The sequence below is a fragment of the Balaenoptera acutorostrata genome, chromosome 14 (assembly GCF_949987535.1).
Source record: "Balaenoptera acutorostrata chromosome 14, mBalAcu1.1, whole genome shotgun sequence".
Classification (NCBI taxonomy): Eukaryota; Metazoa; Chordata; class Mammalia; order Artiodactyla; family Balaenopteridae; genus Balaenoptera; species Balaenoptera acutorostrata.
The window spans coordinates 31,158,340-31,180,541 of record NC_080077.1 but is presented as its reverse complement, the minus strand read 5'-3'; the positions used below and the strand labels follow the sequence as shown (position 1 = coordinate 31,180,541).

Sequence of the window (22,202 nt, the reverse complement as noted above, 5' to 3'; positions counted from 1 at the left end):
ATCTGGGAGGTTACAAGTACAAATTTGATGATCCTACTAGGGTTGAAATCTAGCTCACACAAACACACTGTATGAGGAAGTATTCCTCTTTCTTATTTATGTACTCTCTTAGGGGTGCTCTTCCATCTACATACACAAATACACCTGCACACAAATGAGTCTCACATCCACGTCTCCGAGTCACACTCTTAACTCTCTTTAGTGTCTATATGCCTTTGAAGCTATAGGAACTCGCCAACTGCCTTTTTAGCTGCCAGTGGAACTGGCAACAGGAAATCTCTACTTTGGGGAAGACACTTAGCATTTGGGCCTGCTGCCAGGATCCAAATAAGATACTGCACATCCAGGGACCAAGAACTTTCCCACTCTAAACAGAAGAAAGGTAAAGATCCACTCTTGCATCTACAGGACCAGCATCAACAGATCAGATCACTTGCATCAGGACCACACAACCACACGATTAGCTGAGGCCTGCTCTCTCCCCCAAAGAGGGAGTATAATCAGTCCTGTTGATTGCCACTTAGTATTGTAGCATTTCCCTCAACCCTCAAAACTCAACAAGTCTGGTCTAAGTCTTCTCCTGTTTTCTTTTATGGTCTCCTTTTCCCCCCTTTAGAGAATCAACCAATCAGCTACAAACTACCAGTTTTCCTCATCCCTTTACTCAAGCGCCTAAATCTGAGAAAGTTCCTGCTGGTGAGCTAACTAAGCTTCATTCATCCAAAGAGCTGCCACTGTTGGACTGGTTGGCATTTCCTTAGAGAAGGGGTGCAATGGTGAGTCCCTCAGCTTAGTGCTGAATGAAGAATGAAAAGAAATTGTGAATGATGGAAGAGAAAGAAAAATTCAACAAGATTAACTATAGCTAACTTATTATTTCCTAAGCATTGTGTTTAGGACTTTCACATGTATTTTCTTAGTTGATTCTTCCACCAAGCTTATGAGGTAGGTACAACAATAATTATGATTTTTCAAATGAAGAAACTGAAGCATAATGAGAATAAGCAACATGTTTAATGTAAGAAAAGAGCTAAAATTTGAAACTAAATCTTAGAGTCTATGTTTTGAAAACACAAAACCATATTGTTGCTTCCCTGTATAACAAAACTAAGGACAGGTGAGCCCACTCAATTTAGAAAAACCAAATTTATCACCTTTCTGCAGACCCTGTATGAAGTTTCGCTAAACCCACAAGGAAGATGAGGAAATAGGCTTGGGATAACTACATGCATGGATCAAGGTAACACTGTCGAATAGCTTACACCTCTTCTCTCTTATTCTGCTAACAGTGATATCTAAAAGACAACAGTGGTTGGCTCTCCTGATGATGAGATATGAAAAATAAAGGATCCAAATAACTGACTATACTTTAAAATATATGTATATAAACAGATAAATAGACAGCTAACTATAAACTGACTTAGCAGTGTACGATCTCTGCACACAGGCTACATCAACCAAGTTATTCTGATGTCTGCTATCCACATCAGTCTCCAGCACCTAGCCCAGAGCTAAGATGCACTAAAGTACTTTTGCTGTATACTTTTGAAAGCCCATTCAGAATTCCTAGTTGTATTGCTCAGAATAACAGTAACTCATTATCTATACCTGCACTATCAAGTGTTCAGATATCACATGTGTGGCCACTGGCTTGGATAGCTCACGTATGGAACATTTCCATCACAGCAGAAAGTTCTATTGAACAGTGCTCACCAAAAATCTCAATAATTAGCTTGCTATGAGAATATATAAACACTATAAAGAGAAAGACGGGAAGAGAGGATCAAGGTGCAATACTCATACTGAGAATCTTCTCAAGACTGTTTCTAAAGAGCACAGATCAAAGAACAAAGGGAATTTTAAAAAGAAATCTTGAGTGTCAAACATTACCCCTAGTTAACTACTGGACACAGTGTAGAATCCTTAAGATTCCCATTAACATAAATCTCATGCTCTATAAATCCTGTGTGGATAAAGCAACAGAAATAGTCAGTTTCACTTTCTTGAGCACCAGCATAAAGCACAGGACTTCCCTCCACCCTGTGCTCCAAAATGATAAGTTCCCTGAAGGGCAGGTTTTTTGTTTTCAGTTTTTTTTTGGTCTATTTTGTGGACTGCTCTACTCTCAGTATCTGGATATACAATAGGTGCTTAATAAATATTTGTAGAGTGAATAAATGTACCTATTTCTTAAGAACACACACCCAGTCTGAGGGTAAATATTACCATTTCTAAGACAGTGAACTCCAGGGCCTTCTTTCAGATCCAGGATGTCCCAGGCTTATCGCTGCCTTGGACTATTGCTTGGTACCATTTCCTCTCCCTGAAGGGCTCTTCCCATGATCTCCACGTGACTTGCTCCTCTTCCCCAGCAAAGTCTCCTCACGTGCTAGAGACGCATTCCATATTCACTTTGATTTGAAGTGAGAAGTCACCACTCTGTCACTCTGCTGATCTAACCTACTGCATCATAGTACTAATCACCATTGAAAATGATCTAGTTAGTATATCATTTATTATCTATCCCTATCTCTGGAACATAAACATGAGAGAGACAAGGCTTCTTTTTTTTTTTGAATGTTTTATTTTTTTTTATACAGCAGGTTCTTATTAGTTATCTATTTTATACATATTAGTGTATATATGTCAATCCCAATCTTCCAATTCCAATCCACCACCACCATCACCACCCCTGCTTTCCTCCTTGGTGTCCATACATTTGTCCTCTATATCTGTGTCTCCATTTCTGCCTTGCAAACCAGTTCACCTGTACCATTTTTCTAGACTCCACATATACATGTTAATATACGATATTTGTTTTTCTCTGACTTACTTCACTCTGTATGACAGTCTCTAAGTCCATCCACATCTCTACAAATAACCCAATTTCGTTCCTTTTTATGGCTGAGTAATATTCCATTGTATATCTGCACCACATCTTCTTTATCCATTCGTGTGTCAATGGGCATTTAGGTTGCTTCCATGACCTGGCTATTGTAAACAGTGCTGCAATGAACATTGGGGTGCATGTGTCTTTTGAATTATGGTTTTCTCTGGATGTATGCCCAGTAGTGGGATTGCTGGGTCATATGATAATTCTATTTTTAATTTTTTAAGGAACCTCCATACTGTTCTCCATAGTGACTGTATCAATTTACATTCCCACCAACAGTGCAAGAGGGTTCCCTTTTCTCCACACCCTCTCCAGCATTTACTGTTTGTAGATTTTCTCACGATGCCCATTCTAACCGGTGAGAGGTAATACCTCATTGTAGTTTTGATTTGCATCTCTCTAATGATTAGTACTGCTGAGCAGCTTTTCATGTGCCTCTTGGCCAACTGTATGTCTTCTTCGGAGAAAGGTCTATTTAGGTCTTCTGCCCATTTTTGGATTGGGTTGTTTGTTTTTTTAATATTGAGCTTCATGAGCTGTTTATATATTTTGGAGATTAATCTAAGGCTATCTTCTTGTAGAATCCACAGTGCCGGGGACATAGAAGATGTTCCACAAATGTGACGGTGATCACTCTCCTAACAGACGTGAGCATTCTCTACATAACTACATTAACTGCATTCATTAGCTCAGCTCCTCCATCCATTAAACTATCATACCATTTGGGTTTAGTCCACAATACCGAGAATTATTTTTCACCCTTTCAAACACACTAAACTTTCAAATTAAATAGAATTATGGCAAATCTTATTCAGACTTATTGCAAGTGTTTTATACAATTTCTCACCCAGCAGCACCTGGCTCAAGTTTGAGATCATAACCAAAATTAAGATTGACTTTGAAATGGGGAGCAGCAGAAGTAAAATATCTGAAGAAAAATGTAGATGTTAATGAGCTCACATGGTATCAATATTAACTCTGAAACTAGAGCATAATTCTTAACTAGTCACAAGTCTGAGACAACCTTCTCAAAGTGGCCTGCAAAGCATAGGCCTGTCCACATCACAAGACACAGCTGAACACTACTATCAGTCTCTGCCCTAGGGGGATGACCAGGCCAGCCCCAGAAGAAACGTCCACCCCCAATATTACTAAACAGCACAGCATTTCATAATCATTTCCTTTTCTTCCAGAACCCGAGCAAGCTTTAAATTATATATAATTATGGTCAGAATCTGTTGATCTGAATTAAACAAAAATTAATGTATGTCTCTAAGAACCAAGCAAATGTAAGAAACTTGAGAGTAAAAAAAAAATACAGCATTTGATGGGAAAGGCATTTTTTTTTTCTTTTTGTCTGAATTTAAAGAAAGTAACAACCTAAAAAACAAGAGGGATGGGGTGAGGTGGGGAGGCATCTTGGAATATTTTATGTATCTATAAAGGGCTTTATGCAAACCAACTAAGGACAGGTACTGAAAAGATCAAAGAAAGGTAGTGTGTCAAAGTCTCCAGGCCAAACAAAACCAACTACGATGAGCCTCCGAATAAACGTGTACGGTTCCTCTACTATAGAAATATATATCTTCAGTTCTTCTATATTCGGGAGGAGAACTTTAAAGCGCGTTTTCTAAATCCGTGCGTTAAAAAGAGGAAGAGGTCAATTCGTGCCCAGCCTGAGGCAGAAGCTGTTTTCCTGAGCTGGGCCGGAGCGGCTCGGGCTCCAGCCCCGCCCCGGAGCGCTCAGCCCGCCGGTGCGCCTGAGCGAGCGCGGCCGGGGCGGCCGGGGGAGGCGGCGAGGCTGCGGCGCAGCCGGCGCAGGGCGGGCCGGGCTGACTGGGCCGGCGGCACCAGCCGGACCGCACCGCGCACCCGCGCCGGCCCGGGGGGCGTGGGGAGGAGGGCGCTCCCGGCGCTGAGGCAGCGCCGGCCCTCCGACTCCCGAAAGCCTGCAGCTAAGCGCAGGGCGGCGGCCACCTGACAACGCGCTCAAACAAGGTGGCGCGACAGCCACGGGGACACGCGCTTTCAGGGCGCCCAGCCAGGGACACCCCCTCCAGAGACTCCTCTTACCCCGACCTCCGCGCTTCCTTCTCCTTCTTCGGCCCCGGCCACCCAAGGGCCCCAGAGTCGCCAGCTACGAGCCTCAGCTGATGGATGGCGGCGCTGGAACGCCCACTGCGCATGCTCTCAATCCCTCCCTGGGAAGGAGGCGGGGATAGCCCTCCTCTTATTGGCCAGCGGGGTTGAGTGACAGCGGCCCTTTCCCGCCCCCTCTGGTTCTAAGCTAAGGAATAGGGGTTCCAGCAAAACTGCAAGGGAGGTACTTTTTGAGGCCTGACGTGCAGATGGTGAACGCCTTATCCTGCGTGTAAAAAACAAGAGGAGGGAATGGAGAGCAGCTGTTTTCTTTATCAGGTGATGTCGGCCTCCGTAGACTCGTGTTTTCAGCCCGCCCCATCAACTCACGCATGTCTTGTTTCCTAACCCTTAACCGCAGTAGAACATATTCGCAAGTCCATTAAAAAATGCGAACGCAAATACGCAGTTCTAGCAGGAACAATGAGTGGAGTCATTTCCCTGTGCTCACTTAGTAACCAAGTTTTCGTAGCACATTCAAGTCGTTCGAAGCATCCTTGAAGGGCAGGAAGTAGTTTCAACAGGATTTAAAAAGAGCAGAGAATGTTCTCATGATAAATATTCAAACATAAAGTAATTGTTAGATAAAAAGCATCAGATGCTTCAGGTGAGAGAAAGAACAAATTAATTAATTAGGCCTTTGTATTAAGGCAATAATATTTTCTGAAAGGATCATCAGGACATCAAAAGTCCAGATGGACTAAGGTGGAAAAAAAACTAAAACCAGAATATTTTGGATTGGTACCACGTGAGCAAATTCTAGGTTGTTTGGAATTACACATACATATGTGCATAAGTGAGTGAGGTCAACCAACGATAAGAAACATAAGAGGCTCTCCGTTTATTTTTCATTTTTCTGCTTTTTTTTTTTTCTTCTATTTTTAAGAGAGAAATGGGAACAAGAAAATTTTTCTGTTTCTCGTTTTTTCCAGAAGAAAACTGTGGTATAAGTGTGTTAATAAGCAGCAACTTATACTCTGCCTCTGTGAAGAGGGGGCAAGAGAGAGATGGGCAGGCTGGCCAAACAGAAGGCACACACCCCATCGAAAGGGGCAGCATGATTCAGCTAGAGCCGATTGTAGACTTTTAGGAATATTGGCCCAATGTAATCAAGTTATGTTTTGTCAAGATACAGTGTAAATTCTAATTTTTATGTGAAAAATCTTTTTTTCAGTATCCATAAGTTTTTATAAAACATTCTGTGATCAAATAAAATACGTATTTCAGCCTTTGTAATAGGCAATAGTTTCAGCCATAGAGTATTAAAGCTGGAGAAAGCCTACCAGAAAAGCTACCTCTAATTCCTCATTTCACAGATGAAAAAATCTGAAACCCAAAGAAATGTCATCCAAATCACACAAATAGGGCTTCCCTGGTGGCGCAGTGGTTGAGAATCTGCCTGCCAATGCAGGGAACACGGGTTCGAGCCCTGGTCTGGGAGGATCCCACATGCCGCGGAGCAACTGGGCCCGTGAGCCACAACTACCGAGCCTGCGCGTCTGGAGCCTGTGCTCCGCAACAAGAGAGGCCGTGATGATGAGAGGCCCACACACTGTGTTGAAGAGTGGCCCCTACTTGCTGCAACTAGAGAAAGCCCTCGCACAGAAACGAAGACCCAACACAGCCATAAATAAATAAATAAATAAATAAATAAACCCAAAAGTTAAAAAAAAAAAAAATCACACAAATATTTATGAGAAGCACAGATCCAGATGACCTAATTCAGAACCTTGATTTCTTCCCACCATATAATTCACTCAGCACATGTTCATTGGGAATCTGCCATGGGCCAGGGACTGTGGCAGGCACTGCAGATATCAAGATGAGTAGGATACAGTATTTTCCCTCAGGTTGCTCAAGGAGTGAGAGCCTTCCCAGAACACTGCAAGAGATGCTGTGATAAAGATTTGTACACAGCACAGAGGGAGCCCAGAGATGAGGACGACTTACTGTGGAGTCAGGGACCATTCCAAAAGGGAAGTGTTAATAGAATCCTGAAAAATGTGTAAGACTTCACTGGGAAGACAAGATGGGAAAGGACATTCCAGCCAAAAGGAAGAACACATAAAACTTCATAAAATCACAGGCAAGTGCAAACTCTCCGGGATCTCTTATAATTTTCATTAGACTAAAGCAGAGTGGGTGGAATGGAGGGGCGTGAGACTAGAAAGTCAAGTGGCGTTTATATAACGTAAAGCCTCTATATCATGTTAAATGAATATCTAATAGGAGTTAAACTATGAAAACAAAGGTGTGATGTGCTCATAATTCCATGCTCTGAAGAAACCTTTGGAGAATGGGGGAAAATAAAGGGAAATAAAAGTGAGAGAGAGAGTTTTGACCACGTAGGAGGCTGCTGCAATGGTAGCATCCCCCAATTAAGAATCTCCCCGGGCTTCCCTGGTGGCGCAGTGGTTGAGAATCTGCCTGCCAATGCAGGGGACACGCGTTCGAGCCCTGGTCTGGGAAGATCCCACATGCCACCGAGCAACTGGGCCCGTGAGCCACAGTTACTGAGCCTGCGCGTCTGGAGCCTGTGCTCCGCAACAAGAGAGGCCGCGACAGTGAGAGGCCCGCGCACCGTGATGAAGAGTGGTCCCCACTTGCCACAACTAGAGAAAGCCCTCACACAGAAACGAAGACCCAACACAGTCATAAATAAATAAATAAATAAATAAATAAATAAAAAGAATCTCCCCAATATCAGAGATATTGAAGGACTGTAGTAAGGCAAATACTTAAGAAGGCAAATATTTAAGAAGACTTGGAAATCAATTAGATATAGAGAGTGAAAGAGATGACTCCTCTTTTTAAGACACAAAACTGAGCAGAACATGATGTAGCTGAGATCTAAGATTGCTGATAAAGCAATTGCAGTTTGAGGATGGAGGTGGTGAAATGAGGGAGCAAAGTGACAGTAAGTTTAGCTTGGGACGTGTTGTGTTGAAGATTCTGGGGAAGTGAGACTCAGTTTGAGATGTCCAGTGTCCTACAGGTACTTGAGAATGTGATCTGGAGTTCTGGATGGGGTTCTGGTTGGAGCTACGGGAAGAGATTAGCTCACTAACTCTAAGGATGGGATGTTGTGGACTTTCTGTGTTTAAGGGAGGGCAGAGGAAGAAAAACCCTGAAAAGGAGTAATCAGAGAGATAGGAAGTAAACCAGGAAAAGGTGTAGTAGAGAATGAAGGAAAATATTTCAAAAAAGAGGGAATGGTCTATGATAGCACATGTCACAGAAAGTTCAAGTAAATTAAGAACCGAAAGTTGTGCATTGGAGTTGGAAATTAGGAAGTGGTTGGTAAATTTCGGAAGAGGCATTTCAGTCATTCAAGGAACTATCATGCAAAGAATTTACATTTATGTAGTGTCTGCTGCACTTTCCAAACATCCTATCATGTTTGATAGAACCCTGGGCTGTGAGAGGGGACATCACAAAGCACTGTTGAAGAACTGGAGGCTTGGTGGTCTCTTCAGGTCACCCTGCTAGTTACTGACTGAATGAGGACCAAAGCTCAGCTGTCTGAATCCTCCTCCTGGGCTCCTTCCAATTTCTCATGTTTCAAAATATGAGTGGATTTCTTCCAGGTCTTTTGAAAACTAGGAATAAGATTTCACTCCTTTGTATTCAAGTGAAAAAAAATAGGTATAGTTTAGGTAGCCCTGCAAAATTTAGAGGTACAGAGGATATATGAATTCCAGAAGAGTTCCTGATATTTATGGTATCCCACCTGAGCATCAGCCTGCTTCATAGTGAAACTTAGCCAGGTGCCTTGAACACAGCAGGGATCAAAAATTCTGCCAATTTAACAGGTGATCATTTCACTTCTCCCCAAACAAATCCTTTATACTTGCAAGAATTCCCTATGTCTGAAGGCTTGTGATTTGGATTTTTCAGAGCTAGTAATTTTGGGAATTTGGGTCTTCTTGGAAAGAATTCGAAGGGCAATCAGAAGTAAGTCTTTGAGTGGGAATTGTTATCTGCATACTTGTGTCCTTATTAATATAAATACCACCTAAATAACCTCTACCATGTAGGCTAGGGAACTCTTCACTGCTGTATCTCCAGTGTTTGGAATAGCAATTCTAGCAAATAGGAGACAATTGCCTGTTCACATAATAGCCCCTGAACTAAAATATTTTTTTAAAGGCCCACCATGTGATCTTGTGAGACAGCCAGAGAAGTAAAAGACACAAAAAGGAAAATACAAAAAGGCAAGGAATTTATTGATAAATGAGAGGTACAAGTGTACCTGTGAAAGTTTGTTTTTGATTATAATGTAGGGGAAAACCACAGCTGTTTTAAGAAATCTGTGCTAGATTAAAAGGCAGTTTAGGAACTTCCCTGGCGGTCCAGTGGTTAAGACTCCACGCTTCCACTGCAGGGGGCCACGGGTTTGATCCCTGGTTGGGGAACTAAGATCCCATGTGCTAAAATTCCACATATTGAGCAGCGTGGCACCCCGCCTCAAAAAAAAGTCAACTTAAATTAATATCTAATAAACTAGAGTTTGTTCCATTGTGCTTGTTTTTAAGCACCTCTCATCTCCCTCTGCAGTCTGCTTGTTTTCTAAGACCACTCTGTCCCTAGTTATATGCGAAGCACAGAGCAGATTTTGCTCTCACTTTTAAACATAGAGCTAGTAGGAATCCCACAGAAATCTTACATGGACCATCATAGCATGACGATTGGTATGTTCATCTCTAATTTTACCTCCTACATATTATCGTCGTGTGCCCTCTTCTCTCCGTGTCCCAGTCCACTACAATACCTTCCTCATTGGCATCTGTACCTCCAGTTCTACTCAACGTCATTATCTTCAAAGCCACCACTGAGTATTTGAAGCGCAAATCTGAAAACATCACTCCAGGCTTCATGCCATCACCATGATTGCCACATGCCCCCAAATGTACTTCTTAAAAATAAAAGTGCTGGGGCTGGTCAGGGGTGAAAGGTTGTGTAGACTGGGGGGAGGAATCATAGAAGGGCATCTATGGAGAAATGTCTGGAAATCTTATTATGATGCCTTCCTGAAGATTCAAGATGCATGTTTATAAATTAAATGCTCTGAGAAGTGGTTCGGTAAAGAAACAAGTATAACTTTCTTTAACCCAGTATTTTCTGAATGTATTTGACCATAGAACTTTTTTTTATACTTAGTGGCTATAGAGATCTACATGGTATCTATTATGGAAAACATTGCCCTGAAAATCAAATCCAAGCCCCTTATCATGGCATATAAATAGGGTGGTCATACATCCAGTTTGCCCAGGACAGCCCCCGTTTAGGCTGGTTTTTCTAGCCTTCTGTCTCTGAGCACTCCCTTTCCTTCTCAAAAGTGTCCCAATTCAGATGATACATTATATGGTCACCTTATGTAAAAGGACCTATGTGATCTGGATTCTGCCTTTCCCTGCACCAAAATTTATGCTTTGGAATATGCTAGCTTAAAGAACTTGTCCATCTTTCTGCTCCCACTTCCTTCCCACCAGCTCTCCAAACCCACACCAGGGGTTCCCTTATTTCTGTGCTTTGCTCTAGCAGTTGCCTTTAACTAGAATGCGCTTTCTTCCTCCTCATTTTTAAAGTAAACTCCAATTTAGAATAATTGTAGACTTACTGAAGAGTTGCAAAAATAGTACAGAGTTCCCATATACACCTCACGCAGATTCTCCCAGTGTTAACATCTTACATAACCATGGTGCATTTGTCAAAGCTAAAAAATTAACATTGGCATAGTCGTTTCAATTAAACTATTGATTTGGATTTCCCTAGTTTTCCACTGATGTCCATTTTCTATTCCAAGATCCAATCCCACATTGTATTTACATAGCATGTTTCCTTTGTCTCCTCCAATCTGTGACAGTTTTCTGTCTTTCCTTTTTTGTCATGAACTTGACACTTTAAGAGTACTGGTTAGGCATTTTGTTAGAATGTCCCTCAATTCAGGTTTGTCTGATGTTTTCACAATTAGACAGAGTTATAGATTTTTGAAAAGAATACCAGGAAGGTGAAGTGTTCTCAACATATCATTTCAGAGGATACAGGATATCAGAATGATCTGTCTTCTGGTGATGTTAATCTTCACACCTTGGTTAAGGTGATGTCTTTGAGTTACTATTTTTCCATTTCTATGCTATACCCATTAGAAGAGAATCACAAAGTCCAGTCCACAATCAAGAGGAGGAGAATTGAGTTCTACCTCCAGAAGGGAGGAATATTAAAAATTTATGAACATATGTTGAAACTACCACAAGAGCTAATAAATATTTGCACAGAGATCCTTTGAGGCTAAACCATCAGAGGCCACAGTTATTATTATGGAAAGAAAAAATTTTCAAGTGGATAGTTATAGAAAGTACCTCTCACATCAGATGCTTGATAATAAGAAAAATTCTCAGACTCCACTCTACCTAGTTTCTTAGGCAGAAACTAAGAAACTGCTGTGATTGCTTTTCTCAACTTCATGTACATAACTAATTTTGTTTTTGTAATTTTGCCTTCTTTTTCTAAAGAAAGATCCTGACCGTGAATGTTTCATCTAGCTCTTTACACTTTTGAACCTCAATTTTGCCTTCGTGTATTCTCTTCTGGTATTGCCATACTGCCTACCGCAGTTATTACTATTGTGTTCTAAAGGTGATTTTTTATTTCCTTCAATTCTTCTATGAGGAATATTTGTCACTTCTCCCAAATTTATTTATTTCTTCAATCATTTATTTATATCACTATGAATTTATGGATTTTTATTTTGTTCTTTAGGTTATAATTAAGTTACCTCTCCACCATTTCAGGTTTTTTCAGGTTGGTTCCTGTGTCCTTTTGACAGGCCCCCTTTTTTTTTTTTCCCCTAGCACTTCCTTACTTGTTAGTGTAACAAGATGCTCCAGGCTTATCTTGTATCTTCCTTGTTCCAGCTCTAAAGTCAGTCATTTAGGTGTGGAGTCATTGTTCCTTTTACCAGAAAATAGTATTTAGAAACCAAGATCTGGGCACTAGCCTTCTTATTGCTACTGGGGTGTCATTGCTTCTGTGCCCTCTCAGTGGACAGGACTAGGAAATAAATGTCTGTGTATTAACTCATGTATACACATGTATCTATAAGTTTATCTGACTTTATTGAATATATATAAATAAGCATGAGTTCATACAGTTATTTCCAACTCTCATCCAGCATCACAGGGTTCATTCTAGCCTTCTCTGCTTCCTTATTGTTGTTTTTTTAATATATAAATTTATTTATTTTATTTATTTATTTTTGGCTGTTGTTGGGTCTTCGTTGCTGCTTGTGAGCTTCTCATTGTGGTGGCTTCTCTTGCTGCAGTGCACGGGCTCTAGGCGTACGGGCTCAGTAGTTGTGGCACATGGGCTTAGTTGCTCCGTGGCATGTGGGATCTTCCCAGACCAGGGATTGAACCCGTGTCCCCTGCATTGGCAGGCGGATTCTCAACCACTGCGCCACCAGGGAAGCCCTGCTTCCTTATTGTTAACTTCCTCTTCTGACAGTGAGGAACACAGCCCCAGTATCTGTCATCAATTACTTATTTGTATAATCTAAGGTAGTTTCAGAGCTGCTAACTCATACTCCTGTGAGAGAAAAACTTGAGAACAGTGTGTAAGGACAATTCTTTTTGCCTTTAGCCTTACGGTACCGAGTCAAAACAATGTTTTCCAAAATTGCCAAGATCAGCTCTTTTTCCTCACTCCCTTCAGTGAATGTATATGTTTGTATTGCACTTTGGTTCATTTGTTATGTGCCTGTATTCCATCTGGATCTCACCAAACATACGGGTTGATTTTTTTTTTTTAATTTAAGTAAATTTCACTCTTTGGTATATATCTCTATAGATTTTTGACAAATGCCTGGAGTCATGTATCCATCACCCCAATACCATACAGAGCAGTTTAATCTCCCTAAAAGTTCCCTTTTGCAGTAACTTTTAGTCAATTTGTCCCCCAACCCTTGACAACCACTTATGTTTTCTCTCCCTATAGCTTTTTGCCTTTTCCAGAAAGGTATAAAAATTGAATCATGCAATGAGTAACCTTTTGGGTTTGACTTCTTTCATTTAGCAGCATGCATTTAAGATACATCCACATTGTTCTATGAATCAATAGTTTGTCTTTCCTATGGCTGAGTATTATTCCGTTGTCAGGATGTAATGCCCTTTAGCCTTTCACCTATCGGTTGTTTCCAATTTTTGGCTATTATGATTAAAACTTCTATAAATATTTGCATGCAGGTTTTGATACAAGTATAAGTTTTCAATTCACTTAAGTAAATATCTAGAAGTGGAAGTGTTGGGTCATATATGTTTAGTTTTATAAGAAAATGCAAATTGTTTTCCAAAGTGGCTGTATCATTTTGCATTCCCACCAGCAGTGAATGAGGATTTCTGTAGCTCTAGTTCCTTGTCAACATTTGGTAGTGTTAGATTTTCTCTTTTAATTTTATCTATTCTAATAGGTGTGTAGAGGCATCTCACTGTGGTTTTAACTTCATTTTCTTAATGATGCTGGACATATTTTTATAGGCCTATTTAATATTCATATGTCTTTTTTACTGAAGTGTCTGTTCAAATCTTTTGCCCAGTTTTTCATTAGATTATCTCCCTGTTGTAGAGTTTTAAGAGTTCTTTATATGTTCTTGATCAAATATGTCATTTGCAAATGTTTCTCCCATTTTGTAGTTTGTCTTTTTTATTTTCCTTACAGCATCTTTCACAGAGCAAAATTTTTAATTTTGATAAAGTCCAATTTGCCGAATTTTTCTTTTTGTGGATCCTGCTTTTGGTGTTGAATCTTTTCATTAGCAAACCCAGAGTTACACAGATTTTCTCCTATATTTTTTTCTTAAAGTTTTATAGTTTCACCCTTTACATTTAGGTCTACAATACATACTGAGTTAATTTTTATGTTTATGTGAGGTATATATCAAAGTTTTTCTTGTTTTTGCATATGGATGTCTGATTATTCCAGCACCATTTATAGAAAAGACTATTCTTTCTCCGTTGAGTTACTATCGCACTCTTGTCAAAAATCAGTTGAGGAGAATTAGCAACTTAACAAAACTGAGACTTTCAATTCATGAACACAGTATATCTCTGCATTTACTTAGATTTTCTTTTATTTATTTATTAATTTATTATTATTATTTTAAATTTATTTATTTTATTTATTTTTTTTGGCTGCATTGGGTCTTTGTTGCTGTGCGCGGGCTTTCTCTAGTTGCAGCGAGTAGGGGCTACTCTTCATTGTGGTGCGCGGGTTTCACATTGCGGTGGCTTCTCTTGTTGCGGAGCATGGGCTCTAGGCGCACGGGCTTCAATAGTTGTGGCACACTAGCTCAGTAGTAGTGGCTCGCAGGCTCTAGAGCGCAGTCTCAATAGTTGTGGCACACGGGCTTAGTTGCTCTCTGGCATGTGGGATCTTCCCGGACCACGGCTCGAACCCATGTTCCCCGCATTGGCAGGCGGATTCTTAACCACTGTGCCACCAGGGAAGTCCCCTTTTATTTACTTTTAATCAGTGTTTTATAATTTTTAGTATACAAATCCTGCACATATTTTGTAAGTCATATGTAATTTATTCATTTGTTTTGGTACTATATAAATGTATTTTTTATTTCAAATTTCACTTGATCTTAACTGATATGTACAGATCATTCACAGTTAAAGTACGCTTGAATTAAATCTATGATATGTTTGATATGTTTGAATTAAAATCTACCATCCTGATAACTGATGTTTATTTATTCCATTTATTCTTTCTTTATTCTCCTTTTTCTTCCTTCCCTGAGTTTAATTAAGAATTTTTAAATGATTCTATTTTCTCTTCTATTGACTTATTATATATATTGATACTTCTTTTAGAAATATTTTATACCTCTTTTTAGAATTAATCTGAGTCTACCTTCAAGTAATATATTTCTAAGGACATTATAACAGTATATTCCTAAGTCCTCCCTCTCCTTGTGCTATTGTCATACATTTCACTTTTACATGCTATAAAATATATTTTACTATTTATGATATAGTTATCCATATCTTAGAGTAATTTAAAATGAGAAAAAAATTTATTTTACCTTCTTACATTTCATTTCTGAATCTCTTCATTTCTTTGTGTAGATCCAAGTTTATGGTCTATGTCATATTCCATATACCTTGATGACTATTTTCATCTTGGAGTGAAAAAGGCAAGGAAAGCAGAATAGGATGATTTGTATTTTTGATACATGTAGCAGTGGAGAAAAAAATTTTTTCTCTACCCTCTTAAGTTCAGTACCTGGGGCTTGTGAATTAAACTAACAAAAGACAGATTAACAGGACAAAAGTTTAAGTTTGGGTTAATGTTCGTCTATACAGGCATGTATGGTCTTAAAACTAAAACTCCCTTGGAGAAGGGATTGGAGGTAGGTTTTATTTGAGTTCTCCCTTCTGGGAGTAGATCTGCACTGAAAAGGAACTTTATAGCAGCCTAATTTCCTGGAAGTTGCTACTTTTTGTCAGGTAAGAGGAGCTTTGAGAAGACTTTTTTTTTTCTTTTTCTTTGTTTTTGCATCTGTTGAATCTCAAATGCTTTCAGCTTAAAACTATCTTTATGTCAAAGTAGTATATTTTGGGGTGGCATATTCTGTTCATCTTCACACAAAAATTTATAATTTCTTTATTAAAATCATAAACAAAATGAAAGAGAATGACAAATGAACAGAAAATATGTGCAAGCTCTAACACAAATGGTTCACATCCTCATCACTTATAAGAAAGACAAATCTCATGTAGAGGATGCTATTGATTCTCCAATCAAATTCCCTTTAACTGCCACTGGAACCAAACCACAGTTACTCTACCTGCTAAGAACAAATCACAACCGCCTTCTTTGGAGAGTTACCCTTGGTCCAAGGTGAGCAGCCTTACTCAGGAGTCAAGATCCCCTGACCCCATAGACTCAGTCAATGACTGACTGACCTCAGCTCCTGGACTTGTGGAAGAACAGATTCTCTGGTGCAACTTGTGCTCTAGAACTTCCCTGTGGGATGGACTGAAGCTGGTCTCTAGCTGAGACCACATTCTTAGCTTTTCCTGTGGCTCAACCTCCTTTCCCTATTCCCCTTCTCTTCTGAATCTCACCTTCTCTTGCTCCCCACTTCAGTTTCTGCATCTAGAAAAACTAACCTAAGACATCACACTAGAAAAATAAGCAAAAGCTCAGCATAGACAATTCACAGAAGGGTCTTAGTCCAAGTTTCCTAAAAACTACAGCTTAAGGCAAAATTTCACATACTAAAACTTTTTTTTTTAATTGAAATATGTTTGACATATAACGTTGTGTAAGTTTAAGGTATTCAAATGTTGATTTGATATGTTTATTATGGCACTATGATTGCCATCGTAGCATTAGCTAAGACCTCCATCACGTCATGTGATCACCCTTTCTTTTTTATGGTGGGAATAATTAAGATCTAGTCTCTTAGCAGTACTGAGATAAATTTCTAGGCTCCAGATGGAGACACTACAGCCCAGGGGGCCACGTCATCAAACCAAAACTTAGATAACTTTCGCGTCCCTGTAAATGCTCCTCTTGACCAGAAAAGCAGTATATCCAGTCAGCCAATCCCCAAGCGCCAAGCCACCAACTCTGGGTCTTCTCACTCCAAACAAGATTAACTATGTGGCCCCAGCCAATCAGATATTTTATATTTTTCTCTTCCTTATTCTTTACTCTTTAACCTATAAAAGTTTTCCGTCTTCCGTCCCATTTTGCAGTTTTCTGAAAGGAGAACCTTGTGAAGTGTTAAATAAAGTTTGTTTGTATGGCCTAAATTGTCTTTAATCATTTAGCAGCAAGTTTGATGTTTATAATACAGGATTGTTGTCTAAAATCAATATACTGTGCATTTGATCTCTAGGACTTATTTATCTACTAGTTGCAAGTTTGTACCCTTAAACATTTCTCCTATTGCCCTTACTCCCTACCTTCCCCACCCCATACTAAAGCTTTACAGTAATCCTAGGGCAGCAAGAACGAGATGACAGGGGAAGCGAGGCAGGAAAGGAGGGAGAACAGATACAAAGTGTCACATCACCAAGAAAACATGGCTTAGTCCCTTAGGACAGGGGACTTGGGGTGTCTTCCAGATAGGCCTTGTAGAACCACTGTGCCTTGGAACAAAGTTTGGAGGAGTGTGTTGGAAAGGGGAGAAGGGAGAGTTATTTACTTTTACTTCCTATCCTTATCTCGATTCTTGGGGATCAAAGATCACCCCGTGGGGCATCAAGTTCCCCTACATTTTCAGGTTGTGTTATCTAGGTTTTCTAGAAAGTCAGATCCAAAACCTAGAAGTGCACATTGTTTGAGGGGGAGGGTGGGGGTAGGAGCCTCAGCTTTTGTGGATTGGATTGGGCTGGAATTGTGTGCTAACGTTGCCGTGGCTCATTTGGGTCGCATCGTGGAGGCTCTGCAGAAGCCCAGAGTCATGGCAGGAAGGCAGAGAGGCGCGGCGGTGCTGGACTGTCCCGGCGGCGGGGTGTCCGGGGCAGATGGCAGAAATCACCTGGGACTGAGCAGGTCTGGGGAGGTTCTTAAACTGCATGAAAAGAAAACAAAATCGCCAATAATCGTACTCGAAAAGAGAACAAAAGTACAGGAGGAAAAGCAAAATCAAACAAGCTGTTTTGTTGTTGCGGTTTTGACCTGTCAAATAAAAACCAAATCTGGACTTAGTAAGAGACTTTCTTTGGAACTTATTGCAATGGAGGGAAAAGGACAGTTGCAAAGAGGAGAGCTCTTGGATCATAAGGTCTGCAAAGGTCTCAGGAGTTAGGCAATAGGCTTTTCCTTTAATAGAGGGCGGGGGCGGGGGAGGGGGGACCTAGGCTAGGAAGACTTGGGTGTGCGGACTTGGAATGAAAGGGAGCGACACGATCAGAGTGTTTTATCCTGAGGCCAGTCTATTCTCAGGAGAAGCTGTTAAAGAGGGGCTGGCCATTTGTTGGCTAAGGCTGAGGATGGACCAAAGTTCAGGCACCTGGGAGAAAGACAGAATCTTAACCAACATTTGAACAAAACAAGCATTTTGTTCTGATTGATTCATAGAGACTGGAAGTTCAGTTAATCATTTATGAGGCTAAGAATGGCCTTGTCATAGGTAAACAAGGGGGACATCTATGAGTTTTATCTGTGTAAAAAAGGGCTCAAGTAAAACTCAACATTGTCAGACATAAGAGACTGGGAATACGAGAAAGAATGATACTACACAGTGCTGACCGGGTAGGTATATGGGGAAATGGATACTCTCTTACAGTGTGGCAGCTCTATAAATTGACACAGCCTTTCTGCAAACTTTTAAATGCAGTGCACTAACTCTTCAGCCCATCAACTTCACCTTTAGAAATCTACACTGAGGAAATGCTTGAACAAGTGTGCTGAAATGACTTATATCACAATATGATTTTAAATATCAAGCATTTGGGGGACTTCCCTGCTGGTCCAGTGGGTGAGACTCCGTGCTCCCAATGCAGGGGGTCCGGGTTCAATCCCTGGTCGGGGAACTAGATCCTGCATGCATGCCGCAACTAAGAAGTCTGCATGCTGCAACTAAGACCTGGTGCAGCCTAAATAAATAAATAAATTAATTAATTAATTTAAGAAAATATCAAGCACTTGGGAACAACATAAATATCTGTCAGTGGGATTCACTAAGGATATTTGCACACACATTTGTGGCTTTAATAAAGATAATGGAGAGGCAGAACGTAGTGTGGTGATTAAGAGTATGCTCTTTGGAGTGAGGCCGCCTGGGTTCAAACCCCAGATCTTGCACTTGTAGGTGTGTAATCTTGGGCAACTCATTTACCCTCTCTATGACTCCATTTCTCACCTGGAAAATAAAGATGTATCCACCTCAAAGGATTGTTGGGAGGATTAAATGAATGAATACATGATAGCATGTAGTGCTCATATTGTAATATAAATATAATAGTATAGCTAGTATTACTAGGTTTATATTAGTGACATCAAAAGGTGTCTGCCATTTATTAAATATAAAAATCCATCTACAAAACGAAATATGTGTTATGATACCACTTTTGAAATACAGATATAGAGAGAAAAGGAGAGAAAGAAACAATAATATCTGGAAGAATATACATGCAGATTTTAACTTTTTACTTCATATATTTCTGAGCTGTTCAGTTTTTTCTTTTATAAAAGTCCATTTCTCTAGAATGCAGTCTTTTTAAGTTTAAATGGCAAACTATATTACAAAGTTATAATAATCCAAACAATGGTATTGTCATAAAAACAGACACATAACAGAATAGAGCCCAGACATAAACTCATCCATATATGGTCAATTAAGTTACAACAAAGGAATCAAGAATATACAATGAGGAAAGGATAGTCTCTTTAATAAATAGTGCTGGGAAAACTGCACAGCAACATGCAAAAGATTTAATGTAAGACTTGAAACCATAAAACATCTAGAAGAAAACATAGGAAGGTAAGTTCCTTGACATTAGCCTTGGCAATGACTTTTTGGTCTTGACACACAAAACAAGGGCACCAAGAGCAAAAACAAACAAGCGGGACCACATCAAACAAAAAAAGCTTCCATACAGCAAAGGAAACTGTCAATCAATAAAACGAAAGGCAACTTATGGAATGGGAGAAAATACTTGCAAATCACATATCCGATAAGGGGTTAATAACCAAAACATAAAGAACTCATACAGCTCAATAGCAAAAAAATAATCCAATTAAAATATGGGCAGAAAACCTGAATACACATTTTTTTGATGAAGACATAAAGGTAATGATGCAGGTGCATGAAAAGATGTTCACTACTCATCAGGGAAAGGAAAATTAAAATCACAATGAGATATCACCTCATACCTGTCAGAATGGCTATTATCAAAAAGACAAAAAAATAACAAGTGTTGGGAAGGAGGTGGAGAAAAGGGAACTCGTGTGCACGGTTGGAGGGAATGTAAATGGGTGCAGGCACCGTGGAAAACCGTAGAGAGGTTTCTCAAAAAGATATCTGCACCCCCATGTTCATTGCAGCATTCTTTACAATAACCTAAGTTTCTATCCACAGATGAACAGATAAAGAAACTGTGGTATATGTAGACAATGGGATATTATTCAGCCGTGAAAAAGAAGGAAACCCTGCCATTTGCAACAACATCCATGGACCTTGAGAGCATTATGCTAGGTAACATGAATCAGACAGAGAAAGACAAATACACTGTGATCTCACTTATATGTAGAATTCAAAAACAACAACAACCACCAAGCTCACAATACAGAGAACAGATTGGTGGTTGCCAGAGGTGGGGGCAGGTGGGGGCATGGCAGTTGGGCAAAATGGGTGAAGGTGTCAAAAGGTACAAACTTCCAGTTATAAAATAAAGTCCTGGAAATGTAATGTACAGTATGGTGACTATAGTTAACAATACTGTAATGCATATTTGAAAGTTCCTAAGAGAGTAGATCTTAAAAGTTCTCATCACAGGAAAAAAAATGGTAACTTTGTGTGGTGATGGATGTTAACTAAACTTATTCTGGTAGTTACTTTGCAATATATGCATACATCAAATCATTATGTTGTGCACTTAAAACTAATAAAATAGTATATGTCAATTATATCTCAAGTTTAAAAATCTGGTGTTAATTAGAATGAAAGATTATTGAAGATTGTTAAAGAAAAAGTGTAAATGTTAAAAATATTGAAGAAATTCTTACAACAGTTAATCGGCTAATGTACAGTTTAGGAAATAATCAGCTGATCCTTGGCTTCAAATATTCCTAGTTATGACCTTCAATTGATATTCTCCTCAAAACTTGCTAAACCACTCTGCCTCCACGTTCTTTTTTCCTTCTTGAAGTCATCAGTATAATTTTGGTGCCTCACTTTTCTCAAGCCAGTGAATTAAGGAGGTAGAGAAAAGGAGGGACTAAAAATCTGTGTTCAGATAGCTTACAGAAAGAGTAGAAGACAAAGACACAGGTTTGTTTGAATCCTAGTTCTGCCACTTATTTTTCTGTGAATTTGGGTACATTACTCAAAGTCTGTGTACCTCAGTTTTCACGTGTCAAGTAGAAATTATAATATTACCTCATACAGTTGGGATGATTAAATGAATTAACAATGTGAAACATTTGTGAGAGTACCTAGCACAGGGTAAGTGCTCAGCAAGTGTTAGTTCTCACTGTTGTAGGAGTCACGGCCAAGATATTCAGGAAGGATCTTGGAAAGAGGTGGTTCTTGTGATGCTGGGCTGTAAAAGAGGAAGAGTTACTGAAATGTGGCAGTGGGATTAGGGAATCACTTGTCTTAGTCTCCCTCCATCTTTTCCTTTGTCTTTCTATCCTTTGCCTTTCACTCTATCTGTCTGTTGATCCCATCTCCCCATATCTCACGTTATCTCATCCTATTTTTCCGTTTGGACCTTTCTTGGGTTTCACTAAAGTGCCATGATCAATGATAAGATTAAACAAAAATGCATTATAGATCTCTGTCAGATAGTTTATTGTGAATTATTAATGAAATACAATGAGCGGTTAGAACCTTACCTGTTTGGGGTGAAAGAATAGCCAACTGTTCTTCCTAAGACATCTGGATCACATATATAAATAGCACCGTAAAACACTAGGTGGGAGCTATTTGGAGTCAGTGAATGACATCTTGTGGTCAGTCATTCTACCTATTACAAACACTGTCACAAGCGTAAAGTGTAAGCACACTGTCAAGTAAAAGTGAAAAAAAGCCCCAGAAAGAGCCAAACATGTATGTAACCACAGGTATAAATCCACATTATATATACCCTGTCTTTTTCTCGTACAAATAACAAATTGAAACCCAGAGAGTTTGAAGATGTGTTCAGGGTCAGAGAAGTTAGAAACTTGAATGCAATCTGTCCTTACTAACTCACTTCACAGTCTCTTTGACTGGAGAACTTTCTACAATAAATACCATCAACCTGGCTCTCCCAGGGTCCTTCCCTCACCCCCTCCTTGTCCCCCTGAATACTCCTCCTCTCTCTTTCCAGAGTTCTTATCTCAGAGTGCTGTAATTGTTTACTTGGCCTCTCCCAAACTAGACTATGAACAGGCTAGGGGTTGTGGCTTTTATCTGCACTCTTAGCACCTGGCATGCATGCCTGGCTCT

The 22,202-nt window shown here is 39.8% G+C and overlaps 1 protein-coding gene across 1 annotated transcript in view; it reads right to left on the bottom strand.

Annotated features, from left to right (window-relative positions):
- The window catches only part of STX7 (syntaxin 7), a 46,535-nt gene extending 41,450 nt beyond the window's left edge, over positions 1-5,085 (bottom strand). The window contains exon 1 of the mRNA XM_007190872.3: positions 4,967-5,085. The gene's annotated coding sequence lies outside the window, so the exon portion shown is untranslated. The remainder of the gene's footprint in view (positions 1-4,966) is intronic.
- Positions 5,086-22,202: the final 17,117 nt, after the last annotated feature.